We start from the raw sequence: 16,257 nt of genomic DNA, 5'->3' as shown, positions 1-16,257 counted from the left end.
TTAGCAATGGCAGCAAAGCACAACCATATGGTCCGACATCCTGTGAAATGTTTCTTGGCTTCAAGCTGCCAACATGGGGTCGATATCTGGCCGCCGTGATATTGGCAAAACACCGCGTTCGAGCCAACAGACACATAGGCCGGTGGGAAATATCACACATTTAGCTACTAGAGGAACTGAAGTGATTACTGATAAGACTGGCAGGATATATAAACCCTTCGCACCTTCCTGCTATTACTAAATCATTTTCCCAGACAGGAGAACTAGCAGGGCGGCAGAATGACATGAAAAAGATCCAGTGCAGACTTGAAAACAAACATTGTCTGACTTACTTTTCCTGCATTTTCTTTTTCTTACTAGCCCTCATCCCCCGAGCCTGGCCCGACCATGCCATAACTTTCCCTCCCTCTATCTCCCTTGGACATATTATAACATATTATAATGGCTGTGGTTTTTATTGGAATGACTTAAATGGCCCTTAAAATGCTGTTTGAATGATGGGTGCTGGGTCTGTCCTCTTGAGAGTGCATGCGCTGTATGTGTTTATGCGCGAGTGTGTGCCGGCTCCAGGCCCCGTTTCCATCGGCGATGCCAAACTTTTTGCACCCACCCACCCACCCACGAAAAATCCTCCCCTCCCTAGACCTCCACCTCCACCCCCACTTCTTGATGTTCACCACATCTCCCACAGTGGTCACACTCATTTTTGCTTGTGTGCGTTTTCTTCCTCCCCCCTCTGCCTCAGCTTCTTTGTCCACACCGTGGGGAAAAACACAATGGCCCTCTCAAACTCTCCTAAGGTAATGGCTACAATTTGCTTATCGCAGGAGCACAGATGTGTAAGTGGAGTCTGGACTGATAGTGGAGACAAAACCCTACCATCTGGGTCGAAAAACCTGCTTCACAAAGCATCGCAAGTCAATCGAACAAAGATGTGTTTTGTTCTGAGACACTTTTAAGAAAACAGTCCAGCCCTGTCCAGTTTTAATTTCTATATCTGTAAATCAGATGATTTCCTCAGCTCACAAACGTCACCATCCATTACTTTGTCTGCCTGTCTATGCTGTCTGCATCTCTGCATAAGCTCCCATCTATCACACACGTTCTGTTACTGTTTTGAGGTTCCCTCTCGCTGAAAAATGCACTGAAAACGATTACAGACACATTCCGGACGCCCACGGCCGAGTGAATGATGGACCGACTGAGAAACATGAAGATGCAGAGAGGACATAGGATGAGGCGCATCTGAGGTTACAGAGGAGCCATGTCGAGACCCTCTGCTCCCTGGAGCTCAGAATATGTTGAGACATAAAGTTTGAGTGTCTGCATGGGAACATGACTTATGCTTGTGTGTGTGTTTTGCAGCTTAACGCGTCAACGCTGCGATGCCATTTCTTGACAATAGACAGACAAGACATGTAGGCAGTAATCTTAGCAAAATGCCAGAAATGCTAAAGGACACAACAGAGGGCAGAATCAAAATGTGCCAGATGGAATAGAATCCACAGACAGGCCGAGACTGTGAATATGCTGTTGTGTCTGGCAGGCCTGAGAACTATTTGGACAATTTGAACCCTGGCAGCGCTACAACTAATGCTTTTCTTTTTCCTCTCCTCCCTGAATAATTGTATTGAGAGCAGTGTAATGGGTAGGGACGAGGGCAAGGGGAGCGTCACATGGAGCAGATTAGCAGATTAATCGATGCAGACTCCATGGAGTGCATACCTCAATGTTGTTCGTCCATTTGGTCGATACGCACCAGTGATCAAGAAGGAATGGAGCAGTGCGGAATCCCACAAGCTTCTGTTTAGCTGAGGTTTGATTCCCCTTTAGTTCCCTCACACAACCTTTTCACAACTATGGTGTACAATATATGTTTAACAATGGCACGCACATGGCTTATAAACCTGCCACTTTTAAACATGTTGCTATTTCCTTTTCTAACCCTGTCACCATACAAGAATGCTGATATGGATTTTAGCACCTATTCACCTATGCAGACATTTCTGTTGGGGCGGTAAACTGAGCCGCTGTAGCCGATGCTGTCACATGGAGAAAGGGAAAGTAGATATTTCTAGATTTTGTAACAATTATGGCTAAAATATGCTATTTTATGCTGTTTTAAAAAACATCTCTTACAACAATTTCTGCACAAGGTACCTATGTTATGGGTAAGTTTAGGGATACATTGTGTTTGTAGGTATTTAATGGAAAAGTTATTTGCAGGTCTGATTGTGGTCTCCTGCATTAAAGGGATTCTTCTCCTCACATGCGATGCTGTACAACATAGCAAACAAGTATTATCTGTCTCTGAGAGTAACTCTGTATGATGACTATCACTTCCTTCTCCCTGGGATAAGTCTTTCGACAAGCAAAACTCCAGAGGAACCAGCAAGACATTACATCAACAGAGTTATGCATGGGAACATTATAAGACACAAGACACAGAGAAACGTTAGAGAGCCTGGTTTTTGGATAACACACACCATATACTGCCCATTGGGGAAAGACCCACAATCCATCGGGGCTCTGTTAGTGTGTACTCTGCTGACTTGGAGGGGGTCTATGTGCTTTCCCCACAAGTGTTGAAGGCGTCTGGATTTGTCGTTGTCTCATGTGAGTGGACGGCTGTTTGTGCGTTTCGCTACATCGTTGCGCCTGGTTTGCCTCAGCTGGCCTTCCTCGGCATCCCTGAAGACGAGATGTCCTGGCTGATCCACTCGCAGAGAGGGATTATGATATGTGGTTCTACTAACGTCGCTGATATTTTAACCATTTTCACACAACAAGGATGTCTGTTTTTATACTGCACATGATGGACATCCACAACCGTAGACGAGGCTCAGTCTTGAAACTCGAAAATCGAATTCCTGCATATCTGCATACCTTCTTGTTTTTCATACAATAACACCATGACAGAGTTTTTTCTCCTTTTCAATTTAATTTAAACAAGATCCCTCTTTAGAGAGAACAACTTTCAAGGTTTACGTGTCATATTATATTGTGGGATTAAATAAATATAGAATATTATTAAGAGGTTCTCCTGGGATTTAGGATTGAAGACTTGCGAGAAGCCAATTAAAGAGTTAGAATGGCACTCAGCCGTTCCCTTAAATTCAATCAAGCTGAAACAAATTCCACATATTTGTAGATATCAGTGCCTAAAACATGCCTGCTTTTTTTCATCAAGATCGCTGTATTTTTTCTTGAGATATTCGCAAAGTGAAAAAAAAAATGTCCGGATCAATCCCCTTAATTGAATCTGCTCCAAAAGTTAATGGGTTCTCCCTTGGCCCACACCCCGCTCTTCCATTAAGTTTCAACTAAAATCAGTTCAAGCAGTTTTTGTGTAATCCTGCTAACAGACAGACAAACAGCAATGAAAACAACTTCATTGGCAGACTTTTCGCACTTTGCACAGGTCAAACACAGGAGCCAACCTTGATAACATCTCTACATTTCTCTCTTGGAGATTTGTATTTTTTGCGTGACACAACTCAATATGACCTTGATGACATCAGACTTTAGAAAGCCCCATCAAAGGCCAAGGTTTTGGGACATAAAGCCAAAGCAAGGAGATTAACGATGTTAAGAAGGGTCTATAGAGAGCAACAACAAAGTTGGATGATCACTCTCTGTGGGGTTCGCTAGTATTATCGATCAATTTCACATTGCACAGTCATTTGACCAGGTGCAGTTTTAAAAACAAAAATGGTTTCTCTCTTCGACAAAAGACCTTATCTGGATGGACATTGTTTGCAGACTAACCATGAACAAGCCCCTAAGTCTACTGTCTCCTCACTGTCTCTCTGCTCCCGACATGAGGTTTGAATCAGTCGGCTGTCATATGGCAGAGACACAGCATTCAGGACACATCCTCTCACTATAACGATCTGGCGGACATGTCTGCATCCTCGTCTTCCTCCTCCGCCTTCGTGTTATCCCTCCTTCTTCCTTCCAGACTACGAGGGATACAGAACATGCCTCGTCCCTGTGATGGCAGACTGAAGTGACTGAAGTGGAATGATTTGGATCCTGAGCTCGATGAGGAATGGCTGTGTTGCTGAGTAAACTACAGAACATAAAGGCTGCACTGTGTGAATCAAATATATCTTTACAATCTTCAAAACTACACCGATTTTTGCTTCCCCCTGGAGATTAACGCCATTGAATGCTTCGCTGATTGCAGGAGTACTGGGGTATTACCGAGCTTGCTTGAGGAATGGGCCCGGGTGTTCCCGACAGGGTAAACAAACATTGGAGTAGTAAAGAGGTTGTGGCAAACTGAAGCAGAGTAATTCATGGAGGAATGATCTGTGTCTGGGAGCAAACAGACGGCCCCTGCATGTTTCTGTTGACACTGGTTCAAAACCTTGGCCAGATCAAAGACGCCACATGGTTGCAACAAACTGAGCGCTCCTCCGACTAAGCTTATTTTCTCTTTTCTGCTTCTTCTACCTCCAAATCTTTCACCTCTCCTCGCCTCTTTCCCACAATAATCACCGCTCCCTCCACTTCTCTTCTTTCCTTATTTTCATCATAACCTACTTCAATCTTCCCCTTCTTTTCAAAATGGATCTATTGCCATTCCTCTTCCCTAACCCTGCCTGATATTTCCTATCACACTTTCACCACATGTCAGGAAGAGAGGTTTGTGTGGTTTCTGCCCAGCTCTGGGAGTGCTCCAGCTCAGGCTCCACTGGGCTGGTTGTCGGTTCGGCTTGCGGAGCAGACCGGGGCCCAGTTAGGAAATGACCACTTCTCTGGTTCAAATTAGCACTGAGGCAACGCAACAGGGCTTTTTTTTTGCTGGCGGCCCGCAGAGGAAAGAGCAGGAAGAATGGGGGAGAGAGAATGTGTAGCCATCTGCAAACCACATGAAAGTGAGAGGTAATTGTTTCAAAGCCCTCTCTAATTAAGTATTATGTTGGTTGGCCAAAGAACATCCTCCCAGAAGTGGTTGTACTTCTGTAGAGTTCACTGTCCAAACAATTGCAGACTTGCACGGTTAACGTTCGTTGGAGGATGTTTTTATTCTGCAATCTATCATGCATAGGACATCCAGGTTTTAACTCAGCTTATGTAAATCTTTGACCTTCCTCAGTTTTTAGTAAGACAGTTTACTTCTGTGGTGCTTTATGCTGCTACAGCTGAGTTCTTACAGCTTCCAAAACCCTTGAATCGGGTTCACACACATGAAAAAGGGTAAAAATGTTCCTCGTACGAGACGAATGTGCCATATCTTTAATGGATAATGCGTAATGTCATCACTATATATGGTGAATGAGGCACCACTATAGCTTAAATGCCAGGTTTTATGAGGAAATACGTTCCGTACTCTCTTGCATGGTTACTTATGTTACCTACTTGAGTTGACATTGACAGACAAAACCAAGCAAATGCATGACGAAGAGGCAAACAGCGCCGCTGTCATCCAATTAGTCTTGTGTTTGTTTATCTTGGTCTTTGCGCCGCAGCATCTCACATGTTCTCCATGAAACTCTACTCAACTTGTATCCCTTAACTTAAATTATTACCGGAGACAGAGCAGTAACCCTTCCTGTCTTATGAGCATGAAACAAAATAATTCTTCTTCAACGACTTCTTGACGCGCCTAGGAATGGTGCCAGACTCCTGTGCCTCTCCTGTCTAACTTCAGGAAGCATTACATATATTGTAGGGATAAACAGAAACAAGAGAACTGCAGTTAAGACCACGTACACACACAAAAAAAAAAATCACTCAGCAAAGCAATGCTCACACAGCATTCACCTAGAACGAGTTGGAATGAGCACAAAGTCGCTTTTTCATTTCATCGTCTCACTACTTTGCTGCTGATTACAGGAAATGATTAGGACAAAATCCTTGAAGGACTGGTTGTGTTGTATGCTGCCTAATGCCCCTGAGCATTGCATTATGAAACACATGTTGCTCAATGAGCTCAAAGTCTGTACAGAAAAGATTACGTCTTTAAGCCAAGGCCATTCAAACATCAAGTCTGAGCGACCAGCACCCTGCATTGAACAATCATGTCTTTTATTTATTTACTGTCTTTACATGGGATTAATACGGTGGCCCTGAGAGCTCAACTCACTACAACTTAAGAAAACCCATGCAAATACACACAATACATGCAAATGGTGAAAATGAGTTGATGAAATACACTTCAGTAATTGAGAGACAGGCAAAGGTCATGTCAGCTGGCTATATGACATCTTAGCCTCATCTTTTCACATCAAAGTGCTACAATAAAGACAACACATGTTGACCTTAGCATGTTACATAGCTAACATGACATTAGCCTGTATTTCAATTGATTAAGTGTATTTCTTCTGATTAGTTAACAAGGCAAGCTAAAGGGCCCCCAGCCATGTTCACTTTTCAATGTCGCATGGAAAAACTTCCATTTGTTGAGGGTATTTGCTTGTTTCATGAGTATTAAGTTGTTTTGCCAGTATTTGGTTGCGTTGTATTTGGTTGTGATGCTAAAGAAATAGCTCTGAAGTCCAGGAGGGTGGTCCACTGCAGGGGATAAGTCCTCTTACATCTGTTTTCTTACAGGAAAACTGTGAGCCAAGCTAAATTTCAGGTGTTTATCTGGGCAGAAACTGGCAGCCCCAGTCAGTTTGTTTAAGGCCGGAGGAAAGAGGGCTCACAGATGTATGTGGTCGGCACCTGTAGTCACCTGCCAGTGACAGACGACACAGTGGTTACGATGTGAAAGGACATGAGACACACTGACTGATGATTACATGTCATTTTATGCTGAGCAGGATTAACCTTATTATCAATATCATAATTTAATGATATATGAATAGATTAGCATCAATATAGGTGCTAAATGTATTTTTTAAGTGACATGCAAACAATTCTTTTCTCAGATGTTTGTGCCATAACCTCCCATTGTCAACTTTTAAAGCATATCTTGGATTAGATTGGATTTTATTTTATTACAAGGATTCTGTCTGGATACTAAACACAAAGCTACTTATCATTGCTGGTTGGTTTGGCCAAGTTGAGGTGAAATGGAAGTGTAAATGTCTAGTACGACTCTTATTTATCTATAAAAATTTTATTTCTCATAAAATAAATCCAAGAACTAATTGGAGGAACAAAACTTCTTGATGCATGGTAGATATTATGTTACTGTCTGAAGATTAGGAAGAAATTAACTGCGAGTGAAATGTATGATGCATGTGTCACCTAGTAAGCCTTCATCTCAGACTCCAGAAAATCTGTCTCAGTGAAATAAAAGGTTTTTTATTATCCTGCTGCGAGGGGACTATAACAACACAATAACCCTGACAGTCTTTTCTCTTTTTTTTAACGAACACCTAAGCACACGTCTAAATCACCCTCAGACTGAACAATAACAAAGTCTGGAACTTTTCAAATGGTCTCAGAAGAGATGTTTCCAACCCCTTTTTTTCAATATTGACCCATCAGAGAGAGAGAGAGAGAGAGAGAGAGAGAGAGAGAGAGAGAGAGGGAGAGGGAGAGGGAGAGAGAGAGAGAGAGAGAGAGAGAGAGAGAGAGAGAGAGAGAGAGAGAGATATCCATCCTGCATCTGAAGTGAAACAATAAAAATGAAGAGTTGGCTTCTGAAGTGTGTCTGTAACAAGATGAAAAGAGGCATAATGGGAGTTTTATATTGAGGAGTTGACCCCTGTTAAGAGTTGGCCCTAACGCCCTCCTTTTGGACGCCTCCTAACCAAACTCTTGCCAGACGGTGAACTGAGGGGCAATGAAAGAGCCAAAAGCAAATAAACCTACACACACACACCGTACGCACATGCTCATTTGTACCTAAACATACAAATGTTTGTGCTACACAGCCAACCCGACATCAGACAAACTACATTTGGTTTCGTTCAGTGTGATGGATTCCCCTCTTTTTTTCCCCATAACTGAGGCTGGTAAGCGGGGAGGTTGTACACATCCACAGGAGACATGGGGAAACTCTCGCTTCCTTGCATCCAGAGTTGAACCAGGGAAAACTAAGCCTCGACGGAAGAGCGCAAGATGTCACAACCCATTAACTAGGAACAGCACAGTTGCTGGATGAGCAACTGGGCTCTCATTCCTGTTTGTTCCTGTTGGATTCTCTTTGAAAACACGAGCTGCCGTCCCCAAAAACTCTGACGCACCACTGGAAAAATATACATCTGAGTCCAGGAAGCATTGCTTAATACGTGTGTTGTCCGCGGCTTAGTCACTGCGCCTTGTTCAGGCCTCACTGACTAAAAGCAATGTCTGGCGTCGGAGAATAAGGTTGCTTTACCGCAGGGGTTTCAGTTTGAGCCCAGTAAATAGTGAGGGTTTGATTCAAGAGGATTTGTATCCTACACCAGTAGAAAATGATGGAAACGGTTGAAAGAAGGGAAGAAGCAGAGGAACGAAATCAAGAAGGAAGAGGAATGTTATAAGTTCTGTCTCATGAACTAGCCTGCGATAAGTTCCCTTTGGTAGCTGAAGAAGGCACGTTGTCAAGCTCCTCTGAGTCTACAGGGTCTTCTAAGACGGCGAAAGTGCTGACAGAGTCAACGGGAGGCGGACGAAAAAAACCCAGGGACGTGTGCCAAGCCTCCCGACTGCTCGGTCTCCCTGTCCCTCTTCCCCCCGCCGCTGCCAGCCCAGTGGAAAAACTCCCATCGGTCCAGACACAGTGATGAGAAAATGAAAGTGCAAGTGGGAGACGGGCGAATGAATCAGACGATGACAGAGAGCAAGAAATATTAATACATGTAAACAGAAATCAAATAATAGAACGATTTCCTACTGTTTTTTTGTTAGGTCTGTTTCTTCACAGCTCATACAGAGTCGAGGGCCAAAACAAGGTCCTCTATTGTTAAGATTAATAACTTGCTGCTTTATCCACAATTTGGGGCCTTGTGTTTGTGCAAATTCCCTATTGGCTATATACTGTAGCTGACCGACTTCCACATGTATTACTCTTACTCTTTTTCTTCACCCCTTTTAAGCTGAAAAACAAATCCGGTCAATTAATCTTAAATGTTGTGGTCCAGGGAATGATCAAGAGCAGGGCCTGTGTTCTGTTTCCACCTCCCTTCACTGCAATTCCTCATCCAGAATATCAGCAGCTCCAGTTAGCAAGCTTCGTAACACATGCTGATGAGTGTGTGAGCATGTAGAGTATATGTGTGTGTGTATGTAATTACAAGCAGAAAAGAGGAGCATAAGAAAATACACTATCTATTGGATCCTGTCTTTCCTCTTTATGTGAAAGTGTGTGTGTGTGTGTGTGTGCATTTGTGTGTGTGAGTGTGTTCTGAAGGTGTTTGCGTTCCAGAGAACTAACGGAATAAGTGGGCGTTTACTTTTCCTTGAGAATGAGTGGCATTCTCTTTCATTTCCTGCTAGCATGGTTGACCCACACTCACGCACGCACGCACACACACACATACATATACACACACACACACACAAACAGAAAAGCACATACAAACATGAAGTTAAGGAAAAGTGGGGCCGAGTGGTAGGTTGGTCAATAGAGGGCGATAGGGAGCCGCCCTACCCCTCCTCATGAGACCTCTTCATATGTATTCTTATTTAGCAAACTAAATATTAAATAGTTAAGGAATAACATATATATTCTGCAATAATGTTATGGATTAAAAATGTCAATGGGCAACCATCTTTGGTGGTACTGTACATGCCACAGACTGTATATAAAGATGGATGACATGTCAGCTCCCCAAATGTGAAGCCAAAGTATCTCAATCACCACCTGGTGGCTGGCTGCAGTATAGGTTGTAAATCCCACCTCCACCATGTTAGTGGATGGGACATGGGCCAAACTAAAAAGTACTCATCAAAGAAATGTTTCTCAAATATGTTTTCTGTCATGTTAGTTAGTTCTTATCACACTGTATGTTCAAGATTTTTCTACTAAGTTTCGGTTTTATTCTTTGACGCAATAAAAATGGGGTGAAACATGCTCAACCACTTGCGATTGGTTGAGCATGTGTATCAAATTTTTAAAGTTATTTATGGCATCTTTTTGGAAACCGCCAAGTACAATATACTGTGTTTTAATCAGCGTTTGACTGGTATTGTGCCTCCTTGTGGCCACACAGATTATTTTACAAGTCACAGACAGGGTGATACTGAGAAGTCATTAGTGCAGTAACAGCTCCTAACAGTCCAGTTAAAATCCTGTCGGCTTCTAGAAATGGTGCAAGTATAGGTCAACTCTGCCTTACTCCCTGTGACGAAGCAGGAGTGACAGATTTTTAAGCAAGAATCAGCCTTGACTGAGCCTTCCAACTCTCAAGGATGAAAGTTCACCAAAACGCTTAAAAACCCATAAAGAAGACCTTGTTCTTTCACCTTGACATCAGAACAGGAATTATACTCAAGTATTTTTTTTAAATGCAACAGCCGATGTTAACCTTGGAGTTTTGAGTCCCAACTTCAACACGTTCTGGCCTATAAAGTAACTGCAGTGGGGCGTGTGAGGCTCTGAGCCATGTGAGCAGGCGGTTTGGCAGCGGACAGTGTGAGTGTTCATCTGTTTGAGTTGTGTGTAACTGTGTTAAATCCATGTTTATGTTGCACAGGGCATAGAGTTTACATGTGTGTGTCGCTGTGCATCAACAGTGATTGTTGCTTGTGTACGGTCGGTCACGCTTCGGCAGAGACTATCAAAAGACTGCAGAGCGACCAGCCAGTTGGAGGATGTTAGTTGTGGTTAAACAATGTGTCACACACACACTTCAGCTGCTTGTAACCAGCCAACCAACCACTGACCAGTAGCAGTGGCACAGGGTTGCAGCCGTCCCAGCATAATGTTGCCATCACCCTTGTTCTAGGCATGGAATTACATGCCATGAAAAAACGCAGAGTGATGTTGGCAGCACCTGAGAGGAATATAAATCTTCTCACCTACAGATACTTTAATAGAATCGAAGAGAGGGCGGGACGCTGCCTGGACGGCCTACGAAAGGCCCTGAAATTTATGAGCAAATACTACTTTGAACAGTAAAGCAGACGCTGCTGCGCACCAGCAGCTCCGTCCGCCTCTGAAACGTCTGTCGTAGCTCGCTGCCAGGGGAGGGAGAGTTCACACTTTAATGCGTATCCATTCACCCGCTCCCCTTGAAGATTGTGTAACACACTTTGATACGCAACACAGATTCAGTCACCTAGGAGCGTGCATGTGCGGCTACACGTGTACCAGCACATACACACACACACACGCACACACACACAGGTACATATTCAGTTGACTTTTCTCGCCATAAGCCAGTGAAAAAGACGGATGCTGCCAAATGTTTTTGGATTTCAGAGTTCCAGTCCACTGTCTTTTCCAGACTCGTTCCCCCCTCCCCCCTTCTCTCTCCTTCTCTTACTCTCAAGCTATACCTCTCTCTCTCTCTCTCTTTCTCCCTCCACCTCTCTCCCCCCTCAGAAAGCCTGCTGTCAGTGCACTGAAACACATGTGATCGGGAAATGTATCATCCCAGCAAATCATGCACTTCGGAATCCTCTCTTTTATTTTTTTGGGGGGCATGTTTTTGTAGCTTCACTTTTGTGTTCCTTTCACTCTTTATTTTGTTCCTTTTTCACTTTTGCCCTTTCCGTTATTTCTGTCACGCTGGGTACCTGAGGACTCACTGTCGCGACCATCCCTCCTTCGCTCTGTTTTGTGACGGAGGGATGTCGTTACAGTGGAATGCAGCGTCGCTTGCCAGAGGCGTCACAGTGGATGGACAGAGAGAGGAGAGGAGAGGAGAGGAGAGGAGAGGAGAGGAGAAGAGAAGAGAGGAAAAGAGGGGAAAAAATGACCATTTGAAATATTCCGTCTTTCTCAGTACATTCCATTCGCAATACAATATGTGTGTTTACCAAATCTATCCAAAAAAAGCCTATAAAACAAGCTGCAGTCTATGCCAACTGCACGTGACAGTGAGTCACGACAGTAATCACTCATGATCCAAACACAACATCTCTCTACATTGAGGACGCTCCTCAGCATATCTCTACTATCACACTGTCCCACCTTGATACACCCTCCTAATGCACAGCACACCCACTTAAATATCATCAGCTAAGGTCCCAGATGTACAGAATGTGGGTATGGATGTATCAACACTGTTTTACCAAAACACCTGGAATTTTACATACACAGGGCAGAATCCATAATCAATACCATCACAAACATCCCTATCTTCCATAACAGATCAATACAAGTTGCGAAGCCACGATTTAAACATTAGAATCTCTGTCCATATGGTGGTTAGGGTTAGTTTGGGGCTGGGTGAACCAACTGTACCAGATCTTTCTAATCTGCATGTTGTGCACTAGTTTAGGACTGAGCAGAATTATGCCGGTCCCATGACTAAGATATAGCAGCGTCTGTTTTTATTTATTTTGTTTTCTCCGACTGTTTCTTTTGGCCGCTCTCACTGCAGCCCCAGGTGAAAAGACAAGAACAGAGATGATAAGACAGGAGGATGCTAACACAGCCAGAGGAAATGTAAGGGCAGGTATAGGGCTTACCTTTCTCTCCTCAGAGCGTGTAACGGTACAGAGGGATGCACTGGGTCAGGGAAGCTGTAGGTGCAAGCTTCAGGTGGGTCTCTCTTCTACCTCCCTCCTTGCTTCAGCCACGCATGTCTCCCATGGGATGCGATGGCATCAGATAATCAAGGAACATGCAGCAAGAGAAGAGTAGTGCTGTCCTCCTAGGCAAAGAGCCGGCACCCTGAATCGGTCCAGTGCTGCTCGCAAGTGCAGGGGAAGGAAAAAAAGACAACCAAAAACAAAAAAGTTAAAAAATTGGATATTTTCAACTGCGAGTGGAGCAAATTGTCTGTTCAACTTTTTTCTTTATTTTTCTGTCCCCAGCAAAAAGCGAAAAAGTTCATCCATGTGCTCTGTGGCAGAGGTGGTCGAAGTGAGGGAGGAGATGAGAGAAGAGGGGGAAAATCCTCTCTGTGCTGTCTTCAAGCTGTCCAGACGCAGGTCTGAGGAGCACCTTCCCAATCCGTGCACTCTCGCTCTCCAGGGTGGAAAGTAGGAGGGAAGGAGCGAGGGAGCAGGACAGAGAGGGAGAGAGAGCGAGTGAGTAACAGTGGAGTGAGTCAGTCAGTCAAGTCAGTCAGGCAGTCAGGCAGGCAGCAAGGCAGCATATATGTGAGTCCAAGCAGGCTGCACTCCCACTCCCAGGACTTATAACCAGGGGCTGTGCACCTTGCTGCTCCAATCTCCCTGGCTTACTCGCCGATCCCTCTCCCACTGGCTTATTTTTGGGAAAAGACAGACTGGATTGTTCATTGGGCTAAACCCCTTCACACAAAAAGCAAGTGTCTGTGGCTGGCTGCACCGAGGGGAGTGATCAGGAAGGGGTGGGGTAGCAGCCGCGCAAAGAGGAGTGGGGTAGGATGAAGAGGAGGGCAGGGAACGAAGAAAGACGGGAGGAGAAGAGAGGAGCTGGGAGGCGGCTCTCGCTCATGTTCTGCCTCCCTCCACTGTCCTCTCCTCTCCTTCTCAAACTCACCTTCCATGATATCACCCGGCCCTTCATTCTTTTGCTTTTCAAACACGCTCACAAATCAAATCATCAAATCATCAAATCGAAATTCAACGGTACCTGCTGGTATGACACACCCCAGAGATTTTGATCATAGAGTCTCCGACCAAACTTCTCTCTTCACTCACCTTGTGGTTCTAATGGCCAATTAATAACCTGTGTCCATGACATAACGCTGGATAAGTGTATAATACATAAAGGAGCATTGTGTTGCCGCCCAAAACCCGCTGCAGTTCACCTGTAGTCATTACATGATAGCACTCTCTTGGGGTTAATCACCAAAGCACAGCAGTAAATGACAGCGGTTCACATTTCGCTGCTACAAGTCCAGCCATTCATTTCTAAAAGATGTATTACAAGCATCTAATAGAACTTACATTTAAAACGTGCCAAGCGTTTGCTGGGAAAACACATGAAATCTCGTCAACATGGGTAATTGGAAATCGTGTTTTGGGGACGTTAGCGAACAACCTGGACGAACTACAGGGGTTTCTTATTGTAACTTTCAACGGAGCAGAGGGTTCAGTGCAGGCTTAGCTTTCAGGCTTTTAATTGGCAGAGTGTTAGCTGGGCCTATGCTATGGTAGTGAACCTTGAAGAGCGAGCTGTGCATGTGCTCGTGATTGGACGAGTGGCAGGAAAGCTGGCCTAGCCTCTTCCTGAAAGAACCTGCTTGGACTGAGCCATTGGCTGAGTCGGAGATCAGATAGAGACTGTTATTCCAAGTCGATCTTGAAATGCTACAGCGAGAGGAGAGAGAGGTAGAAAGAATTAAGTTTATTTTGGCTTCGTAGGTCATCAGGTTGGGACTGATTTATTAAAAGGTCTGTAACATCCGCTGATTCATTACTTTCAATCGCTGCATAAATTCCAGCGAGTTATCAAAAGCTGGCAGACCGGCTGGCCTCCTTTCATTCATGTTTTGCTCATGAAGACTAATAAACTTCTCCAGACGGTGTAATCTACCAACCATTAGAAACAAAGTCAGCCGTCCCTTGCATGAGAACTATAGCCTACATTTCAATAAGGACATATTTGTGTAATGAGTGTCATTATGTCAACTTTTACAGTGCACATGGTTTTTTATGTTTCTTTTTCTCTGTTGCAAAGTGATTAAACATGAATTAGAGGAATAAAGGATGGAATTGACGCAGGTCAGAAAGCGGCCCGACTGTTGATTGTGCTATTAGGGTCGACTGAAAAATATTTTGTTCGCGGCTGGGGCCGGCTTAATTAAATAATTTCCAAAAAATAAGCAATTGCCGTCATGTCTGTAAAAGAACCATGGTGCAGTCGAAAGTTGACTGAATGGCTCTCTGAACATGGAAAGGGTGGAGTGACCAGATGCCCAGCAATGATGTCATCAATAGGAGCCCTGTGTGGTACTCAGGCCTGCCATTCATTCAACCTCCCAGGTGTGTGTTTCTGCGTGAGCGTGCGTGCGTGTGTTGTGAATCACACCCTTACCGCAAAAGAGCAAAAGCTTTCTGTGGCTCAATGAGGCAAAAAATTGGTTGGTGGAGGCTCATACCCAAGCACGAGAAAGCCTCCGCCTCTTCCAGTCATGGCTATGCTACAGTTCCACTGAAGAATTCTGCCTTCTGGCATCTTAAAAAAAAACAAAAACACTCAGCTTACCCTCTTATACGCTCACACAACACACATTCATTCTCACTCATACCCTTTTGGTCAGCACACACCCCTTGACAAATCCCCAAACCATTCACTTCAGCATGGCACACAAAGTCCCCTCCCACCACTCGCTTGCTTTTACAAGGTGAAACATTCCCGAGAAGAGGGGGAAAAAACACCTGGTCGTCATAAGCGTCTTTTTTTTCACCTACTTTTTCCCCCTTCGCTCTGTTCCATTAGTAAGAGTAAAAACAAACAGGAGCCGTTAACTGACTGGAAAACCGTTGCGTTGCATCACGCAGGCACATTTGCCCTTGATGTTGGTCAAAGAGCCCAAAAATAAGCTGTGAAGGGCGCGTTGGCGTCACCGATACACTCCACCCTGCACCACACCTAGCATCACCAGACATAGGCCCACTATGTGTTCACGTGAAGGGGTCTCTTCTCGTCGGAGGCGGTGGTGGGGTGAACTTGTATGGGGGTGTGTTGAGCGTGTATTTCCCTTGACTGGGTTTTGTAAATGGCAGGAGTGTGTCGAAGGGTGGAGTTGTTTGTGTTTGTGACCTTGATTGGATTTAACTTTGGGGCTGTAATGTGAACCTTGTTTATTCAAGTCCCTGAATAAACTGAGTGAAGTATTGTATGGTAGTAAATGCATTGATAGCACGAGCTAAATATGTTCTCGATCTCGTTACTCGGATGCACAGAAAACCCCTTTATAAGCTCACAAACACGTCGCTTTTTCAACGCTGGATTTGGGCGTTTGCACCTACACCTGAAGCCCTTTTCTTTCAGCTCAGGCCCATTTATTCAAACGAGGCATAACATAGCAAAGGTGAGAGTTGAAGGTTCACACGAGGACAGCGAAGGACAGGTGTTCGTTGCCTCCATCTCTCTCTTCTCCTCTGCTTTTACACTCCCTCTTTTCTTCGCTATCAGCGTCTATCCACTCGGGCGATGTCCCAAAAAGGGCCGTTTTCTCTCAGGTGATGTGGTCCACCTTTGTCTGTTCTAACCTTACAAAGGAATGCCTGGCATTCACCGAGCTGTGCCTACGCAGGGCCGTTAAG

The 16,257-nt window shown here is 44.5% G+C and overlaps 1 protein-coding gene across 1 annotated transcript in view; it reads right to left on the bottom strand.

The window, feature by feature from the left end:
- The window catches only part of col8a2 (collagen, type VIII, alpha 2), a 48,126-nt gene extending 34,866 nt beyond the window's left edge, over positions 1 to 13,260 (bottom strand). The window contains exons 1-2 of the mRNA XM_034600162.1: positions 12,780 to 13,260; positions 12,524 to 12,743 (exon numbers count right to left, since the gene is read on the bottom strand). The gene's annotated coding sequence lies outside the window, so the exon portion shown is untranslated. The remainder of the gene's footprint in view (positions 1 to 12,523; positions 12,744 to 12,779) is intronic.
- Between the last annotated feature and the right edge of the window lie 2,997 nt (positions 13,261 to 16,257).

Source organism: Hippoglossus hippoglossus, chromosome 11 (assembly GCF_009819705.1).
Source record: "Hippoglossus hippoglossus isolate fHipHip1 chromosome 11, fHipHip1.pri, whole genome shotgun sequence".
NCBI lineage: Eukaryota > Metazoa > Chordata > Actinopteri > Pleuronectiformes > Pleuronectidae > Hippoglossus > Hippoglossus hippoglossus.
Note: the sequence above shows the minus strand (reverse complement) of the source record. Positions and strands in the feature narration are given on the sequence as shown.